This window comes from Papaver somniferum, chromosome 8 (genome assembly GCF_003573695.1).
Source record: "Papaver somniferum cultivar HN1 chromosome 8, ASM357369v1, whole genome shotgun sequence".
NCBI classification, from domain to species: Eukaryota; Viridiplantae; Streptophyta; class Magnoliopsida; order Ranunculales; family Papaveraceae; genus Papaver; species Papaver somniferum.
In genome coordinates, this window is record NC_039365.1 from 125,981,833 (window position 1) to 125,990,660 (window position 8,828).

The window sequence follows — 8,828 nt, forward strand, 5'->3', positions numbered from 1 at the left end:
TTAGGGGTCAAAATCGATGAAACAGTAAACTTCCAGGAAGTTGTCAGAAAAATTTCAGCTGGTGCATAGTCCAAAGTTTTGTCCATATCATTTTGCTCGTTTCCCCAATTGCTGTGAATTTTGGATATGTTGTATAGAACATCCATACGAAGAGAATGGTATATGACTTATCCCTAGATTATTCACCAATTGCTCCCAGTTCGTCATCTTATACAGGACAACGTAAAATTATCTCGGACGAGCTTGTCGTAAAACACTCATGTTGTGTCTTTAGACCATTAGCTTGTGTCTTGAACGGTTGGTGAAGGAATTTGATATCATTGATTCATTTGAGATCAGGACCCCTTGATTGATACATGAGCATGGTGCTTTCAGTGCCATTTTGTTTATGTCATTCGTAGAAACATCACTTCCGAAACCCTGGTCACGGGATCATCACTGAGGTTGCTCTCAATAGGGGGTGATGTAATGACCATGATTGCATGTCCCGGTGGCAGCATTCTTTTTATGATGAATGATCAGCACACGAGAGTCTGGTGTCACGAGTCTTGGACTGTGAAACTCATCGCCATGATCAGTGGACCGCCAGTCCCCAGTGTTTTGTTAAATCTCTCTTTTCGTTTTCCCTTCTTCTGGCAAGACCTAAATAGAGGACCCAGATAGAAAAATTGATGTAAAGACCTAGGTGGTAGAAGTTGTAGGTACCTTGATGAAGGACTTAGCGGAATGACCTGGTGGACACCGATCGACTGTGGAAGTTATTAATCCCGTCTAAGAATTGCTGCTTGCATGTTGTATGCTCTGGAAGCTGTAAGAACCTCATACGACGTCGAAATTCGATGACTGACCCTAATTTTTGAAGCTAAGAGACGGAGTTATCACATGAAAAAATAATTACCCAATTTGGAGTTGTAGAGGTCAGACAACGAAGCGTGCACATTTGTAATTTGTAATCCCGTATAAATTTTTCAGATTTCATAGACCTGACGGTAAAGGCCATATTTTTGAGATAGTATGTCCGATTGATGCTCCTTTTTGGTATGTTGTATAATAGACATAGACGAACATCTTTTATTGAGGAGGAATTTTCTCATTCCTCACCCATTGGTACGTTTTTGTAAACCCATGGCCTGAAGTGTGTTGTATCTCTTTTGTGGAGGCGATGAGAACATCTTGTAGAAGACTTTGGTTTGTGCCCGTCTGTCGTGTAAGCTTTACGAAGACGTTCATGTTACAATGTTTTCAGGTCTAAACATCTTGATATGAATCATTAGAGCTTGAAGAAGTACGGTCCATAGAGTAACACTTCAGAGAATGGATAGTTGATGAAGCTGGATGTTGCGCCTGAGACTGATGAGATCATAATTGAATTTTCTCCAGAAATTTTTTTTGATGCTGATACCATGAATGGAGTTCCTCCACATGTCCTTGTTGATGCCGATACTATGGTTGGAGTTCCTCCAGAGACCGAAAATGATAGTCTTTGCTCTTCCATCCAGTGAGCCTTTACATGCACGACCCAATTGGTGAGTTGAGCATTCCTTAGATGAAGGTGTACTAGGATTTCAACCCAAATTCTCCCGACTATGACTGATGAGTGCCAAATATTGTATATATTTGCACCTTTTTATTGGCATTTAACTCATCATTTGTGCACTAACGCTCCATTTTATCCCATATTCTGCGTTTACGTTGTTTTCAAGAATAAATACTTTTCTCAATTAATTTTGCATTTTTAGGTACTAAATAAAGGCTGGTTAACTCACGGCGCGAAAAGAGCAAAGAAACGGCAAAGACTCCCGCAGAAAGGCTGCGAAGAATGATGTTTGCAAGAGCCGGATCAACTAGAAGTGGGCTTGAAGAGGAAGAATTGTTCTTAAAGAAGATATGGGCTTGGCATACCCAAGGCCCAAAACCCTTACCCAAATCCATTTCCATTATCCATACCCATTTCCATGAGAGCCGTCAGATTGGATCCATCTCATCATCCAACGGCCACCTCATCATTGTGCATCAAAATCCGAAGCTCCTGTCAAACACCATAGTACCTAACTCCATCTGAAGCCGTCAGTTTTGTTGTATCTCATAATCCAACGGTCGCTACATACCTCTCTATCGTAGCCGTTTGATTCAATCTATATGGGATCATCCAACGCTCTTTACTCGCTGTGCATCAAAGTTCGCTACTCCCGCTCAACACCCAAACGCCAAACACCTACACCACAAACCAAACAGCCCCTAACCCATTCTTCATCGACCTCTTATCCTCTTCTCCCCAAATTCCTCTCTTCCCTATCACCTGCAACTGCCGCCACCACCAGACCTCGAACCACACCACCACCACAACCACCCGACAACTCCACCATCTCTCTACCTAGCCTAGGTGTTTCATCAAATTCACATCCCACTGACCTAGGGTGTGGAGTTGATGAGACGACTCGAGCTAGGGTTCACAGTTCACAAAGAAGAGCAGCAAAAGCAGCAGAACAAGTGGGAAGAACAGAAGAAGGTATGGGTCGAGGTGAAATCGCAAGTGGGTACGTCAAATTGAAAATCCCCAAATAAAATTTTAGGTTTTCAAAAATTAGGGTTTAGAAATTTAGGGATTCTGCACTATAAATAGAACACGGTGTTTGTAATGTTAGGGGTATGCCTGGGCTATCCAGAGCACCAATAGTGTTAGTTTTAGGTTTTTACTTTTTTTGTTTCAATTCTAATTTTAATTCACAGTTCATGTTCTAAGTTGTTCTGCTATTAGGATGGAATTTAGTCTTAGGACTTCAACACTTAACTTTCACAGTGTATGTAATGCATCCATTGTAGTTAGATTTATTCGGTGTTGTAGAACTGCAACTCATACTTAACAGTATATATGAACCTTTTGATTAGTTGTACCTTGAAAAGACAGTTAATGCTTAGGAGGATTATCTTAGTTGTGATTGAATCATCCATATCAGATTGACCTTAGATATGTAGAGGATTGACATCCCTTTCATTATCAGTTGTAAGGACAAGGTTAGTGTTAGGATCAGAGCAAGTAATGTAAATTAGTGGTGGACTCAAAGGCCCTAGTATACTTCCCATTGTTTAGCTCTTGTCACTGCCACTTTAGGAAATTAGTTGGGAAAACACAAAGAAATAGCATTACACCCTCCTTGTCCCTGAGGACAAACCCCTTCTTACCTCACTCACTACAACTGACCCTGTATACTTGCAGGTCTAAGTTGTAGGTTCTTTTAAAACCACACCAAGTTTTTGGCGCCGCTGCCGGGGACTCGGTAGCGGCGCTGTGTTGTTTCTCTCATTTTCTGCATCTTGCTAGTTTGCTGTCATCTTTGCTAGTTTGTTGTTTCATCTTACTCTTTCTCTTTGCATTCTTGCATTTTAGCATAACTTCATTATCTGTCATATTGCATACTGCATTGCTTTCCTGCTACTGCCTAGCTTAGCATTCTTGCATAGTGCATTCCTGCATCTTGCATCACTTATTGTTTGTTGTTTTTCCTCATTGCTTCTTTGCTCCACCCATTTGCTTCAAAGAGACTGATCTTCTCTTATGAGCCAGCAGGTACCTACTATGGAGCAACATCTTCTGTTGCTGCTGTGCTTCTCTTGCTGTGAATCCTGAACCTGTGATGCTGCTGCCAAAGTTGGAAGGGAGAGGAACAGTAGCTGTGGGATGAGGCACAAATCAGCCAAATCTAACCCAGTTTACTGGGTGTGGTAGTCCAAATACCCTGCTGGGCCTGTTGCTGAAGCCTGACCCTGCCTTGCTGATCTGCTGGGCTGGGCTGGTGATGTTGGAGTAGAAGCTGTCAACCAACTGGAGCTGCTTGTGGAGTTGCACAGAATTTGAACCAAGCCCAACTGGGCTTTTGCAACAAACACAAAGGGACCAAAGCCCAACTGGGCTTCCCTCTCAAAAGGTAAGCCTAAACCCATTAAGAGAACCCAAATTGTGGGCTTCCATTTTCTGTTGGGTTTGTAAATTTAATTACTTGTGGGCTTGTTTTAAATTGAAAATTGAACTTTTGAATAGTTTTTAAAAGCTCAACTGGGCCTCAAAACCAAAGTCTCCAAACAAAAACTGTGGGCTTCCCTTTCAAATTTGAAACCAAAACCCATTGGAACAAAACTTTTTGAAACCCACTACCAAACCCAATAGTGGGCTTACCAAAAATTCAAAGTTTTAGAAAAAAAAACAAATTTTGGGCTTCTCCAACAGTGGGCCTACAAAATTCAAAGTTTCAAACCAACTTCCAACCCAACAGTGAGCCATCAAAGTTTTTAACACAACTTCAAAAGTCAAAACCCAACTAAAAACCAAATTGCATTCTCCCACCAATGTGGGCTTGCTCCTAACAACAAAACCAAATTTTTCTCCCAACTCAAAACCAAATTCTTGCTCCACCAATGTGGGCTTGCTCCTAATTTTAAAACCAAAGTTTTTCTCCCAATATTTAAAAAAAAAAAACAAGTTTTCTCCCTCTTTAAAACCAAATTTGCTCCCAATAACCAAAAATTTTCTCCCACATTCAAACCAAATTTTCTTTTCAAAACCCAAAAAATCCAAAAATTTTCAAAACCCATCAAAACCAAATTTTTCTGAAAACAATGGGTGAGTATGTGAATAAATCCCGTAGTCTCCATGAATACATGTACTCTAACAGAATAAGTCAGTTATCATGTATCGTCTTACCCCAGACTGATGTCCCATTTGAACTAAACGCAAGCATGATACAAATACTTTCTATATTTCGAGGGTTCGATTCTGAGAATCCCTATAATCATGTAAGAGAGTTTGAACAAATTGTCCGGGCTATACAACCTGACTATATGTCTGAAGACTCTTTGAAATTGCGTTTGTTTACATTTTCTTTAAAGGAAAGGGCTAAAACATGGTTTTATAGTATGAGACCGCAGTCAATCACCACTTGGGACCAACTCACAAATCAATTTGTCAAAAAGTTCTTTCCCCATCATAGGACCATCTCTATTCGTCAAAGTATTAATTGTTTTGTCCAGTTAGATGGAGAGACACTTTTTCATTATTTTGAACGGTTTAATGATTTGTTGTTTGAGTGTCCTCACCATGGCCTTGAGAAGTGGAGACTGGTCGCCATTCTTTATGAGGGACTAGACTTTAAGTCTCGAGACTTGGTTGAATCTATGTGTAATGGTGAGTTCATTGATAAAACTGTGGACGATGCATGGTCATTTCTAGCTGAAGTTGCAGAGAAAACCCATCAGTGGGAAACCTATAGGGAAACTAGGACCATGCCACATGATATGGGTAATCACCATGAGTCAGATGTTGATTTTCCCAATGAGCTTAATTCTGGATATAGTGTTTCATACCCTATTGCTGAAAATGTCAATCCATATTCACCTATTTTAGAGGCAGATGTATGGACGAAAAACACTAATGGTTTTGACAAAGTAGGATTTTCATGTATTTGTGATGATGATGAATGATGATGTTATGTTAGAAGAACATGTCTATGCTGAAAATGTTATGGAACCTTTGGGTTCAAATACATTAGGCTTTTCTACCCCGACCTTCATGAATGATGTTTCTTCTAGTATTCCATATACATGTGATGAGGCTACTGATTTAGATATTGTGCAGTTATCCTGTGAAGAGCATGACTTAGGTAATGTTGAATCTTCTGTTGACACTAATGATCCTATGCATGAAAATATAGTTGATGTGTCTGATTCCATACTTAAGCCACAATATATTGCTTCTTTTGATGCTGATTTGGATATTTCGGATAACCATGATTCTGAATTTGGACTTGTGCAATTGTTTTGTGATGATAAGCATGCTACACAACTTGATTATGACTTAGAAAATGCTGATGTGACTGATAATATTGGTACTCTTGATCTCATGCATGTGAGAAACTTAGATGTCACCTTCCTACTTAAGTCACAATCTGATAGCCTTACACCCAACCTAGATTTGGTTTGTAACAATATTGTAAAACCAACTTTTCTGAGAATACCTAATCTAGGCCTGGAACTGTGTGCCTCCCAAGTCCTCTTGGACTATTTTGCATCTAAATACAATACCTTTAAGGAGCCACAATTGGAATACATTTCTTTGCCCATCCTGCAAAAAGTCCATTTTGAGTTAGACCTGGTGAATCCCGAACCCCCAAAATTGCTATATTTTGTGCTTAAAGATAAATCTGTTGAAAAATTCAGGTTTAAGGGTGATTCATTCGGTTTTTCACTCTCACTCCCATTTCAGTCCAATTTTAGTGTTTTGAACTGTCTATGTTTCAACACTTTGTCTTTTGGGTTGATCCTTAACTCTTTAGACTTTATGTATATAGTGAATTTTTGTATATAATCCCGAAGATTCAAAATCTTCAGGTTGAGTCACTTTGACTTGATTTCTTTTTCCATTTCTGTATATATTTTGCTACTCCATGGTGATCGCGGCTGAAATACGTTGGATTCTAACCATGAATAATGGAGTTCGTTTCTTTCTTTCGTCAAATCGGGTATTCTCTTTCCTTTCTCTCAAAACTCAACATGTTCTTCTGATATGTCCAAGTTATAAATATGTTTATCTTTAGAAACATTGAGGACAATGTTTAGTTTAGGTCTAGGGGTGAAAAGTAGATACTTTGATAACATGCTATAATTGAAAACAAACTCTCTTTTTGAAAAAAAAAAAAATCAAAATAAAAATTAAAAAATTCGAAAAAAAAAACAAAAAATGGAGCTCATTTACCTTGAAATGTTGACTCTTGTGCATGTATGTAAACATAAGGATTCTTAGTCTAGATATTTAGGCACCCTGATTCTAGCACAATTCACATAGTGATAAGAAACTTGCACGCGCACGATCTACCAATACATGTATAGCCTCATCCTTGAGGTGTTCTATCGGAAGTCACGATTGCCAATCACTTTAGAATACTGAACGAAACTTGACTAGCTTGTTCTTTGGTTGGTTGGGATAGAAGGTGGAGGTTACATTAAGAAAGACAACCATCGAATTTAACTGGGTGCATCAAAAAGGGCTACCTCTTGCAAAGTGTCATGTAATTTTTTGTTTCTTTTTGCTTATGTATCAAAAGAGTTACCATGTTGTAAATAATTTTTTTCAAAAAAAAAAAAAAATCAAGTATTTATCAATTCCATCCTCTCTTGTTCCAAAAATAAAAGAGAGTAGTCAATGTAAATAAGAGTCATGTAAAGAGTCATCTTTTGTGTTTTTGTGTTATAAGCAAGGAAGGGTGTATGCCATTGATGTACAACGCGAGTAATTGTGAAATACCTCCAACTCATTCACAATTCTCGTAAAGTCCGGACAGCTAGCTAGATTTCGACCTCGGTTCTTAGCCTGAGAAACTATCTCTTGGTGATTAGTAGTCATAACATCCGATCTTTCTTTACACATGTGTAGATACACTTTACACTCTTATCACATGTCTTTATTTGTTATCAGTGCTAGGATTGTGCCTTTGATAGCTAGATTGACATCTCCATTTTGCTGTGAGCTTCTACTGTCTTGCACATGTCACATTTCATGGAATCTGAGCTTATATTTTGTCCTAGAACTTTGTAGGTACGTTCTAAGCAAACCTTCACGAGACTTCAACTCGTCCACTAGGGACACTTAGTGGTTTAAAAGGCTTATTGCATTCGCTAAATGCAATCGAGAGACCAGCGACAGTGGTATAGGTAGGATTTCCTTAGTTTTGTTTTACTTGAGGACAAGTAAAATTCAGGTTTGGGGGTGATGAGTGCCAAATATTGTATATATTTGCACCTTTTTATTGGCATTTAACTCATCATTTGTGCACTAACGCTCCATTTTATCCCATATTCTGGTTTTTGTTTTTCAAGAATAAATACTTTTCTCAATTAATTTTGCATTTTTAGGTACTAAATAAAGCCTGGTTAACTCACGGAGCGAAAAGAGCAAAGAAACGGCAAAGACTCCCGCAGAAAGGCAGCGAAGATTGATGTTTGCAAGAGCCGGATCAACTAAAGTGGGCTTGAAGAGGAAGAATTGTTCTTAAAGAAGATATGGGCTTGGCATACCCAAGGCCCAAAACCCTTACCCAAATCCATTTCCATTATCCATACCCATTTCCATGAGAGCCGTCAGATTGGATCCATCTCATCATCCAACGGCCACCTCATCATTGTGCATCAAAATCCGAAGCTCCTGTCAAACACCATAGTACCTAACCATCTGAAGCCGTCAGTTTTGTTGTATCTCATAATCCAACGGTCGCTACATACCTCTCATCGTAGCCGTTCGATTCAATCTATATGGGATCATCCAACACTCTTTACTCGCTGTGCATCAAAGTTCGCTACTCCCGCTCAACACCCAAACGCCAAACACCTACACCACAAACCAAACAGCCCCTAACCCATTCTTCATCGACCTCTTTCCTCTTCTCCCCAAATTCCTCTCTTCCCTAGCACTGCAACTGCCGCCACCACCAGACCTCGAACCACACCACCACCACAACCACCCGACAACTCCACCATCTCTCTACCTAGCCTAGGTGTTTCATCAAATTCACATCCCACTGACCTAGGGTGTGGAGTTGATGAGACGACTCGAGCTAGGGTTCACAGTTCACAAAGAAGAGCAGCAAAAGCAGCAGAACAAGTGGGAAGAACAGAAGAAGGTATGGGTCGAGGTGAAATCGCAAGTGGGTACGTCAAATTGAAAATCCCCAAATCAAATTTTAGGTTTTCAAAAATTAGGGTTTAGAAATTTGGGGATTCTGCACTATAAATAGAACATGGTGTTTGTAATGTTAGGGGTATGCCTGGGCTATCCAGAGCAC